This window comes from Marmota monax, unplaced genomic scaffold (assembly GCF_021218885.2).
Source record: "Marmota monax isolate L192 unplaced genomic scaffold, Marmota_monax_Labrador192_F-V1.1 WCK01_AAM20220418_F8-fsc00401, whole genome shotgun sequence".
Classification (NCBI taxonomy): Eukaryota; Metazoa; Chordata; class Mammalia; order Rodentia; family Sciuridae; genus Marmota; species Marmota monax.
Window position 1 is genome coordinate 17252 of NW_026692020.1, and position 11880 is coordinate 29131.

The following is an 11880-nucleotide window of genomic DNA, read 5'->3' on the forward strand; positions in this document are numbered from 1 at the left end:
GTCAGGTGTTTCTTGAAATTCCATTCCTGTGCCATTAAGAAGTAGCAGCCATCTGCTCAGACAATGAAGATAGCCGGGTTGACTCTTCTTTGTTTCTTTGTTTGGCTCTTTGATGTGAGTTTGAACTCACATCAAAAGAATAGCAACCCAGTCCTGCCAGACTGTCCTCAGCTAAGCAGACCTTCCTGCAGCCTAGTCTGTCTGTCTGCAGTGTCTGCTGCTTTGTATACCTGCTTGTAGCTCTCTCCCCATGTCCAAGACTTCCCTGGCCTCCTAACCTGAGCAGAGCCTCTGAGAAGTAATCCCAAGGAAATGGGGATGGATGATGTCTCCAGAGAATAGAGTGGACACCTGAGGCTCCCTGCAGAGGTCCTGGCCAGGACCTGGGTAGCCAGTGAAGGGAGAAGCGTTCCATCTGAGCCTTCTCCACCTCTGTCACCACCAACCATGGATCTCACCAAGGCTGTAGATCCCTGACTCAGAACGCCCCTGTCCTGAGTCCTTCTCTTATGTCTGGGTAAGAGGGAGCCTGGTTTCCTCTCTGTCCTTCTCTTTCATCCCCCCCATCAGAGTTGCCATTCAGAACTGGCATATCTCAACCAATAGCAACAATGTCAGTTTACTGATGCTCCTTACAGGGGGCTGCCCCAGGTTTGTGTATCTCCTCCCAAGGAAATGCCCCATGCCTGAGTAAGCCCAACCAAGAACTAACAGATAAATCCATTTTTTTAAAGAGAGAGAGAGAGAGAGAGAGAGAGAGAGAGAGAGAGAGAGAGAATTTTTTTAATATTTATTTTTTAGTTTTCAGTGGACACAACATCTTTGTTTTTATGTGGTGCTGAGGATTGAACTCGGGCCGCACGCATGCCAGGCGAGCACGCCACCACTTGAGCCACATCTTCAGCCCCAGATAAATCCTTTATGTGAAAATAAAATGCTTTGATTCAGAAGGTGGAAGCAATGTCCTTAAAAACTAAACATATTTAATATTAAATAGTGTTGTTATTTAAATTTTACATATAACTATATATAATTATTGAAAATTACACACACACACATGCACACACACACAGTTGGCTATCCATATTCATGTGTTCTGTATCTATGGATTCAACCAACCAGGAATCAAAAATATTAACATAGGAAAAAAATCTCATCTATACTGGATATGTACAGACTTTTTTCTTGCCATTCCCCTAAAATTACTGTAAGCCAGCTATTTGTATAGTACTTACATTACATTAGATGGCAAAAGCAATCTAGAGATGATTTAAAGCATACTGGGAGATATATGTACATTACATGCAAATACCATGGCAGTTTGCTCAAGGGAACTGGAGCATCTGCAGATTTGAGGTATCTACAGGGTGTCCTGGAATGAATCCCCCTTGAATATGGAAGGACAACTATGTGTGTGAGAATTTACTTATCCATGGACTAATCATATCTGTCAATTTGTAACATGACTATGAAACATAACTGTTTGGAAAAGGGCCCGAGGGGGGAGTCATGGTCTCAATAGCAGCCTGCTTGGACTCTGTGTGTGCAGAATACCACATGGCAGATGAGAGGCCATGATGCTCCACCAGGTGTCTCCAACAGAGCCAAGGAAATGCCACACCACATTCTTCAGCAACTCTGAGAGAGCAAGTCTGTGTCCCCCATGATGCTCTTGTATCACTTCTTTGTGCCCCTGTTTGTAGCAGCTGATTGTCCACCCCCTTGCCTTGTCCTGTGCCTTGTGCTTCTTTGCTTCTCCTTAATAGGTCCCTGAGGGTCTGTGTCCAGCTCCCTTATGCTCACCAGCCCTATGGAGTACCCATCTCCCGTTAACTCGCTGCATACCCCACCTCTCCACCGGCACAATGTCTTCAAGCTCCACAGCATGTGGGTAAGAGGGCACTGCATGCTGAGTCCCAGCCTGAACTGAGGAGGCTGCTGGAGGGAGGTGGCCTGGGATACTAGGAACCCCACATCCTCAGCCTCAGGGGGTGCCCTCCATGCTTCTGTGTGCCAGTCAAGTCATCGAGGTCTGTGACTCTTCCCTTTGCAAATATATCAAAGTTGGGATGAAGTTAGGCTCTGCTCCAGGGGACACCAGCTGGACACCAGCTGGACACCAGCTGGAACTGCCCTTGTCCACACTGGTGCTGTGGCAAATGATGTAAAATTCTCTTCCTTTTCTGAGCCCCAGAGGCAGGGTGCAGTGCAGTAGTGTGGAGGCTGGTGGGTGGAGTGCAGAAAGGCCTGGTGGTGCTGGAGAATAAAAGACCCTGGAGGTTCTGCCCCACTCTGCCATCCTGCCTGATTGCTAAATCTCTACTCCATCAGAGGAAAGGCTTCCTGGCAGATGCTTCTACTGCTGCTGCTTTTGTAAAGGTGTTGCTGGGTGGGAAGGAGCTTAGGGGGTATTGTGGTTACAGGCTCATGAACTGCTAGAGAGGGGGCTAAGCCACCTCCCCAGTGATCACTATGTCATTAGTTACTGTGAGACACTGAGTGCTTTGTGGAATATCTGTTGATTGTCAGATCTTATGTAGCAAAACCATCTTTGCTTGAAAGCAGATGCTCACTTGCCACCAATCATCTCCTTTAATGCAATGACCTCTTGCCATTTGTTGCTGTGAAATCTTGACATATTTTATCAAACTGGGTTACAAAACAGGCTAAACTCATTATTTGAGCTCTAACTTGTATATATGTCTGATATTTCAGGCTCAAGATATATGTCTCTAAAAATTTGGGGGCAAGGGAATATGTGTTTATCATAACAGATTTGGAAATTTTGGGCAAGTATGTTGACATATATCTGTACTGTTATTCTTTATTTAGTAAAAATTTGAATGCCCATGGTAGCTTCAAATTCCAGGCAGTGAGATCTGTTGTGAAATAAATTTTACCCAACCTACCTCATTTTTCTCTCTCACATTAATTTAAACAATTTCTGTCTTTTCATATGCGTAACAATAATAAAACTATGGTTCTAAGCATGTACTATAATTTAGGCAGTATGCAGTTTCTCTACCCTTCTGCCCTCGACTCTTTATCCATAATTAATTAAGTTTTAGGGAGCTTTACTTTAAAAATTGTGCTTTTAGAAAGAAGCTGTTTTGTATACGTGAGGGGCTGCGTGGCCTTTGTCTAAGCCCTGCTCCACTGGGAGGATTTTGTTCTGTTCCATAAAGACAGACTGTGCCACAGGAAAAAAAGACCTTTTGTGTCAGAGGTTTAGAAGTAATTGCCAAGAAAAAAAATCTGCCTGCAAGAACATAATGAGCACTTCTTTAATCAAACAAAAAAAGATTAAAAATATAGATCAGAAACACTGAGAAAATTCTCCCCCAGGCGAAGCGCTGACAAGGTCCCCTGCAAGGCATTTGGAAACATTAAAGGAACGCTCAGAGATGGTAACAACAATTTTCCTCCTGACTAGCCCCATGGCCTGGCTCATCTGGGAGCCTGTGGGATGCCGCAGAGTCAGGATGGCAGCATCTCCTTCCCAGAGTCTTCGCAAGTCAGTACTGAAGTTCCACAGGCCACAGTGCGCCGGTGCACTCGCGGGCGCTGTCCAGGGTGCTGAAGGAGGAACAATTGGTTTTGCTTTCAAGGAGCTTACAGTCAGTCAGAAGGAGCAGGTCAAGTGCAGGCTCACAGGTAATGTGAGCCAGAAAGTTGTGGCGCCCACGAAGCAGGTGTTCAGAGGGGAGAGTGACTCCTGCCTGCTGCTGGCTTTCAGCTGGTACCTGAAGGATGGAAAAAATTTGGACTGGAAGAAACTGGAATGTAGGGATGGAAGAGGCAGGGGCAAGTGGGGTGGTGTTTGAGCAAGGAAGGGTATATATGGAGTGGGGGGGGGACGAGGCTGGCAGGTGTCGTGGCTCATGAACATCATTTTAAAAGACAAAGGGAGTGTTAACTGTCCATGACCTGGGAAGAATACCTAGAGTGTATTTCAGAAAAACCAGCCTAGAGATTCAAGGTTGTAAAGGCTCTCATTTTTTTCCTTTGGTCTTACTATGAAATTGAAAGACTCGTTCTGTTGAGTCTTCTAATATTGGTTCGTTAAAGTTTTTGCTAAGATTAAGCTTGGAACACACAAAGCATGAAAGTGGTGGCATTTGTAAAATTATACTGTATTTTCTGGACTCCAGTAACTGATATTTTCTGCATTGAATCTTTCTCAGTCTGTGTATTTTTTTTCTTACACCTAGATATTCTTATCTCTGTATATAGAACCTCAGGCACTTAGTTCCTTTTTATCACTATTTGTCAATAGCCTGGGGCAGCCATACCATTGTGTTTACAGGTATTGACACTTAACCAAGGATATTTGTGGCTTCAAAATTTGTTCATTTTGGAGTATCAGATCTAGGCTTCAATTGCTTAATGAGTACTTATTCCTTTTTGTGTGGCTATAACAAAATACCTGAGGCTGGATACTTTATAGAGAAGAGGGGTTTGTTTAGCTCATAGTTTCAGAGATCCAAGAATAAGACACTGACCTGTGCTTAGCTCTGGTGAAAGCCTTCTGGCTACATCACAGTCTGATGGATGGCATCATGGTGGGAGCACATATAGGAAGGAGAGATCACATTGCAATACAGAAAACAAGATCCCAAGAGGGATACATTTTTCATAGCAGTCCCTTCTCTCAAGAATTAATGCACTCCTTCCACACCTGGCCCACTCCCATGAGAGAACATTAAACCATTTGTAAGAGTGGCACCCCTGCAGCCTAGTTATGTCCCACCTGGCCCCATTTCTTTTGGAGGTTCCAACACCTTGGCACTGCCACATGGAACCCAGCCTCCATTCAGCACATGAACCTCTGGGGGGCAAACAATGCCCAAACCATAGCACTCTGTCTCTGTTAAGTAGATTATATATTCAGCAATCTCAGGGTTGTAAAATACCCTTACATCCTGAAATCTGTTTTCTTTTAAAAAGGTCTAGCTCAGTGATCCTCAGCTGAGGTGTTTTGCTTCTGTGGGGACACTTGGCAATGTCTGGAGTCATGTTTGTCCCAGTGGGGAGGGCTGCAGGTACCTAGAGAGTGGAGGCCAGAGGCTGCTTTGCATCCTACAAGGAAATTTCCTTGAAATAAAGGATTGATTGTCTGGCCCAATACTGGCCTAACTGTTGTTTAATGATCCCCGTGAGAAAAGGAACATCTCCTATTTTAAAATAACTATTCTCCCAGCACCCAGTTCTATGCCTGCTTCATAGTATTGCTTAATGAGTATGTACTGAATAGATCATTGAATAAGGAATATTTTAGCAAAAAAAGCTAACTTGTAGGGAAAGTATTATTAGAAATCAAGATTGGTAACTGAAGCTAAATGAACTCTAGGTAAACTGTCCCAATAAGCTGTTTTTAGACTATACTGTAATATTCAAGTTTATTTTATAGGGTGTACTGGGAAAACTATTTTGAGAGGTTTGGCAGGGATTGTAGCTTTCTAAAAGTATATAGAGTTTTTCTAGAATTTCTTTATATAATTTGTGTGTGCACTGGCCACTTTGAGGGAAAGGAACTGTTTTAGTTCATTTTGTACTGCTGTAATAGGACACTGGAGATGTGATGTATGATGAACAGAGATCCATCTTTTACAGTTCTGGAGGCTAGGAAGTCCAGCACCAAGGGCCACAGCTGGTGAGGGTTTTCTTGCTGTGTCATAACTTGGCAGAGGCATCACCCATGTGACAAAAACAGTATGGGAAAATGAGGGAAGGAGACCTAACTCGTGATTCTGTCAGTCTCCCCTCCTGTGCTAACTAGCCCACCCCTGTGTTGGTGGCACTGACCCATTCATGAAAGCAGAGCCCTCGTGGCCTAGTGGTCTCTTAAAGTCCCCACCTCCCATGCTATTGTGTAGGAGATTAAACATCCAACAAATGAACTGTGAGGACCACGTTCAGACTATAGCAGAAGCTGGAGTGCCTGTGGGCTTCCTTGTCATGGCTGAGTCCTGCCACTGGCAAAGGCTCCCTGGGGAGTACTCAAAAGGATGCCCTTGGCACTCTCCCTCCATCCCAGATGCTAAGGGGATCACTATACAGCAGGGGGAAAGCAGAGTAGTTGGAGGGACTAAATAGATAATTACACAATTGAACCATAAAAAGAAGGAGGGAAAATAGGAAAACACCCGCGCTTTCCATTCAGCAGCTCGGTCTGTAGGTCCACAGTCCCACAGGTGAGTGAAAACAGGTTGAGGTTAATAAAGCTGGGGAGAGGAAGCACTTGCCTTGAGATCTGCAGAGCTTTGCTTCTTTAAATTTCATTCTTCATCTTGCCTCATAGCTCCTGCACTTCTGGCCTTTGGTTAGATAACCCTGGCAGCTACCTTAACAAAGCTGAGTGGGACTACATGCCAGAGAGCTGGAGGCCGCACCTGTGTCCCATGAAGCTTCCAGGACTGCCACATGGCACTTAGATGGAGAAAAAAAAAAAACCCAAAGGGCTTCCAGAGGCTGGCTTTGCATTTCTAAATCTATTAAATGACAGCAACATCACCAATGCCAACTGAGAAAATATAATGTTAAAATGTAATTGACAGTTCACGTCGCAGCTTGAGTACGGTGCATGTTTAGCAGTGTGTGCTGGGGTTCATCATTCCTGCTGCCACCAGGGCCGTGTGTGAGGCTGACACCTGATATAGGGCTGCTGGGCTAAGAACAAGCTAGAAAAAAGTGGCTGCAAGGCCGAGGCTTGTGGCTCCCCTGAGGCTCTTCTGGGGACCGTCCCTCCTCCAAGCCTGGGATGGGGCTCATTGCATCTCTCCTTTCTCTCCACTGTCCTCCCAGGAGGAGGACTTCATCCGAACCAGCAGCAGAGAAGAGGCCCAGTAGCTGTGGGAGGCTGAGACGATGCTGGAAGATTCCCAGTGGCTGAGGCAGGAGGAGAAGTCCTTGGTGAGTCTGCCTGGAGCCCCGGAGGGGTTTCCCTGCTCTCCCCATGCCCTCTTTGCCTCCCACTAACTGGGACAAATGCATGCCATGCATTCTGGTGTTCAGTTCCAAACCCTAAGTTGTTGCCTTTCATCTCCTCTGCAGGACCCTATGGTTTGCATGAAGGATAAGTCCCCATGTAAGTCACCTGGAGAGGCCTCTTTTTAGAGCCATGGCCTGGGAAGGCCTTGTCGCCCCAGGAATCAACAGTCCCTGGGCCTGCCTGTCTCCTCCTTGGGGCTGCCCATCTTGGGACCCTCCCACCCCATGGCCATAGTCTCTAATCACACTGTGGAGCAGGGTGAGGGAGGGGGTACAGTGGGTGGTCTCCAGAGCTGTAGAAGTGACTGTTCTCTTCCCTTCTTTCCTTGTAGACCCCAGAGAAGGAGGCCGGCTACAGTGAGTGTTCCTGCCCTTCCTTTTGGAGTCCCCACCTGGGTCTCTGTGGTAGCCCATCTTTGTTTACTGCCTGTGCAGGGGGCAGCAGAGTATGGCTGCAATGTTAAGAACCATCTATTTGCCTTGTTTTTTTTTTTTTTTTTTAAGGGGGTCAGCTTACAGTGGAGAGCTGCTCCCTGCTCTGCCCACCTCCTCGGTCCTGTTCTCGGTCCATCTCCTGCCTGCCTTTATTTGGCAGAGTGGGTGATTCTCACCTTTCCATTCCTCATTCTGGTGGAGGAAGGTTAAGTAGCTCCACCCACCTCCCCCACTTTGTAGGTCTTCTCCAAGCCCAAGGGATGAATGAGACTAAGCCTAGGAGATCTCTCCAGAAGCTTGTGCTGAAGTCAGGGAAAGGAGGGGGAGGAGCTGATGATAATGATAAGAAGAGCAAGGACAATGGACACAGAGAACTTAACACAAGCCAGGCACCAGCCCAAGTCACAAATATTAACTCATTTGTATTGTAGCAACTCAAAGACAGGCAGTGTGTCTCCATTTTACAAAGGATGCAACTGATACACCGGCTGGTTGATAACTTGCCCAGTGTCACCCAGCTTCTAATTAGCACGGCTCAGGGGTGAGCCTAGGCTCTCTGGTTCCAGGTGACGTCAGAGCTAACCCTCTTATTCTGCAGATGAAAATTGAGACTGGGGGAATATAGATGTGCTGTCTTGGGAGGCAGAGCTCTTTGGTGGTGGAGATGTGAGCAGAACCAGGTGTTCTGATTTCCGTCCTGTGCTTTCCCTTCCAGCAGCTGCATAGGGCCTGTGTGTGTCTTTGTTCATCAGAGTGGGCGTGAATAGCAAGGCTCTGCTGGTATTTCATTTACTTGAGCTCCAAATGCTCAAGGAAAATCATTATAGAATCCTCACAAATCTACCCATGAGCAGCTGATACACCATGGTGGGGGCTCCACGGACCCCCATTGCCTGTAGAGAGTGAGGCTTCTTTTTCACGGGTGGCCAAGGCCAGAGTGTTGCTGTCCCTCAGGCCTGTGTCCATCAAGGAGGAAGCATGCCAGAGCTGGAACTCCCATGAGGTCACTCCATCTTTGCTGTGACTTTGATTTTTTTTCTTTCTATACAAAACCACAGAGGCCAGCATGCTCTTCCCCTACCATCTTCCTGGGATTGGGGCCTAATACCCCCAGAGTCTCCTGATAATGGAGGAGAGGGCTTTGCTTGATCATCAGTGGGTATGAAGGCAAAGGCCAGCTGCTGAGACCCCTCTACCCACTTACTCACTCACTGTCCTTCCCATTGCAGCGGAGTTCACAGGGCCCCCACAGAAGCCCATCACAACTGGGGGCACAGGTAGGTTTTGGCTCCCTGAAGGCTGGATATGAATTGGAGTGGGGATTCCCAGGACTGAATACTATGGTCTTTAAAGACAAGCACCTTGCCTCAGGCTACCTCAGCTGGTACATGTAGAAGCAGGGGTAGAGCCAGGCTCCTGTCCCCACTGCCTGACCCAGAGGAAAACTCATACGTGCAGCCCTGAGGGAGGACAAGTGGCCCCTTTCTCTTTTGAGCCACTCTTAAGCTTTTGGAACCCCCCACCCCGTCCTTGCAGTAGCCTGTGTGGCCACTGGTATTCTTTGCTCTAGAACAGTGGTTCTTGATGTCGGCTGCCCATTAGAATCACCTAACGGGCACTGACCAACCTGGACCCCAAGTCTAGGTGATGGTTCCATGGGTCTGGTGAGGCCATCATCAGAATGTGATTAGGCTCCCTGGCTGGACAGCCATTGTCCTGGAGGCAGAAGGGAGGGATACACGCCCAGGAAAGGTCACTATTGCTCCACAAAAGAGTCCTTCCTGGTGGGCTGGTGGCTGAGTTGCCTACCCACGAAAGAACAGCAGTGGTAGCAGAGTCCTCCCAGGTCCCCCCAGCCCCCTCTGCTTCTTGTCCTTAGTCTATCCAGCCCACAGCCAACCTGGACTGGACCAATGACCTGGTATACCTCAATGTCATGGAGTTGGTACGGGCAGTGCTGGATCTCAAGAATAAGCTATGCCAGCTGCCCCCTGAGGGTTACATGGTGGTGGTAAAGGTGAGAGCCCAGGCAGAAGGGACCCATGGAGGTGGGGCTGTCACCCCTGAAGAAGGGGGTGGTGTCTCCACCCACAGTCAAAGGGAAGTTGGTTCCTGAAACCCCCAAGAAGTGCTCTGGCCAAAGCAAACAGGGCTTTCTGGAAAAGAAAACAGCAGGCGGTAACAGCTGCCCTGCGCCTTCCTCCCCTCAGAACGTGGGGCTGACCCTGAGGAAGCTCAATGGGAGTGTGGATGATCTCTTGCCCTCCTTGCCATCATCTTCGAGTACAGAGGTAGGTGTCCTATCCTAGATGGTGTCGAATCTGTCACTTCTCCTGGTACCTCCACCTGTTCCTAGTTGCATTTCTAGCAGAGGCCCCTGGGCCACCTGGGCAGCCCCATTTCTATCCATCAGGAGACTTCACAGCATGTCTGGGCAGCAACCACCAGAGGGCCAAGAGGCCCTCAGGATCCTAGCCAGCTTCTGGGGTGAATTTCCTATCAGGTCTCAGATTGCCATGAATTCTCATTGAATGCAGATGTGCAAGAGGGCACACCTGCCTCCCCTCCCCATCCTTTGTCCTTTATCTACTCACTGGACCAAGGTCAAGGTGAATGTGTCATTGAAATCCTGTCAATGAAGCCCTGGGAATCCAGGTGTCCTGCTGACACAGCCCTGTGATGACCACCAGGGACCTAGCCTGATCCCTGGGACCTGTGAACGCATTATCTTACAAGGCTAAAGGGGGTTGGGGGATGTGATCAGTGTGAGGCTCTTGAGAGGGAGAGATTATGTGGATTTCCCAAGTGGGCCTGTGTCCTTATTAATGGGCAGTGGGAGGAAGGTCAGAGAAGGGCTGTGATGACAGAAACCAAAGTCAGAAGGACACTGCTGCTGGAAGGTGCAGCTTCAACATATGGAAAGGCAGGGAACACCCTGCCCAGCTCTAGAAGGAACGCAGTCCAGTCCGCACCCTGGTGTTAGCCTCATTCGGCCCGCTCAGAAGTCTGACCTGCAGAACTGTAAAGGAATGACCTGTGCTGCTCAGAGCTGCTAGGTTTGTGGTCACTTGTTACTGCAGCTGTAAGAAGCTGATCCAGGGCCCCTGGACATTTGTCGATTGTCTGTCTAGAAACCAAATGTGGACCTCCCGTGGAGCCCTGGGATCCTTTGCCTCTCACGGTCAGCCATCTGCCACATGATCCATGTGGCATGTGGCCCATCCCATCACCACCCTAACCATCTGCCTGCTCAAGGCAAGACAGAGCAGGGACACTTGGGACATTTCTCAACCTGCCTCTGGGTGGCAGCAGTAGCCCACAGAGGCACCCCATCTAGGCAGGTACCATCAGAGGGCTGAGATGGCCACCAGGGAACTAGACAGTTTTAGGGCAAATTTCCTGAGGAGAGGTCAGGTCTGATGTGATAGCTCTGTATGTACCATGTACTCACTCACTCATTCAACAAACATCTCTTGTGTTTCATGTGCTCAGTGTGCTAGGCTCTGGGAATGTGGTGGTTTAAAAAAAATCCCAGATCTCTTGATTTGACGGTAGACAGATACAAAACGGCACAGGGACATGGACTCTAACCGTTCACTTGAATGCTGGTGGTGTGAAGGGTTGTTGCGAGTGGATGGCATATGGGGTGGGGTCAGGCCATGCTCACACATGATTGGCTAGGGGTTGGGATGCCCACTCCAATCTGTATGGGGGCTGGATTCAGCCAGGCCTAGACCCACCTTGTCCCCAGGGATTTCTGACTACCTCAGCCAATACCCTTCCCCACAGCCAAGCACCTCGCCTCTCTGTGTGCTTTCCCTACAGATTGAGGGGACCCAGAAGCTGCTCAACAAGGACCTGGCAGACCTCATAACAAAATGCGGCTGGCGCAGCAGAATGCTGTGACCTCCGTGAGTGAGGAGTGCAAGCAACAGATGCTCACAGCCTCCCGCACCCTGGCCGTGGACGCCAAGAACCTGCTGGATGCCATGGACCAGGCCAAGGTCCTGGCCAATCTGGCCCACCCACCTGCAGAGTAACCTAGGGTGGGGGCCACCTGCCTTTGTCTTCCACCCCCACCCATCATGCACCTCCCCTGCCTTGCCTTTGGTCACATGGTCTTCTCAGGGAAGGCCCGGGGTGAGGGGTCCTTCCCTCACCACTTTGCATGACCCCCTCCCCGCCCCACCCCACCCCAGACTGTGCTGTTCAGGCTGCAGCTGGATGGAGGGGACTCTGGATATGGACGCAGGGTGGGTGTGACACACATGGTTCAGAGGTCACTGTCACTGCCAGCTACCCCTCCCACCCCAACCTGGGTTCTGGAGCCTCATTGGGGTCACAGTAGTGTCCCTAGCAGCCAAAAGTGCTTATGCATGGACATGGCGGGCCCACATGGGAGCCAAGCTATTTCTTCTCCTTCCTCTTCAGCTCTCAGGGATCCCCTGATGCACA

At 48.8% G+C, this 11880-nt stretch overlaps 1 pseudogene; it reads left to right on the top strand.

Annotated features, from left to right (window-relative positions):
- LOC124097428 (protein-tyrosine kinase 2-beta-like) overlaps window positions 1–11880 on the top strand; it is a 28733-nt pseudogene extending 16853 nt beyond the window's left edge.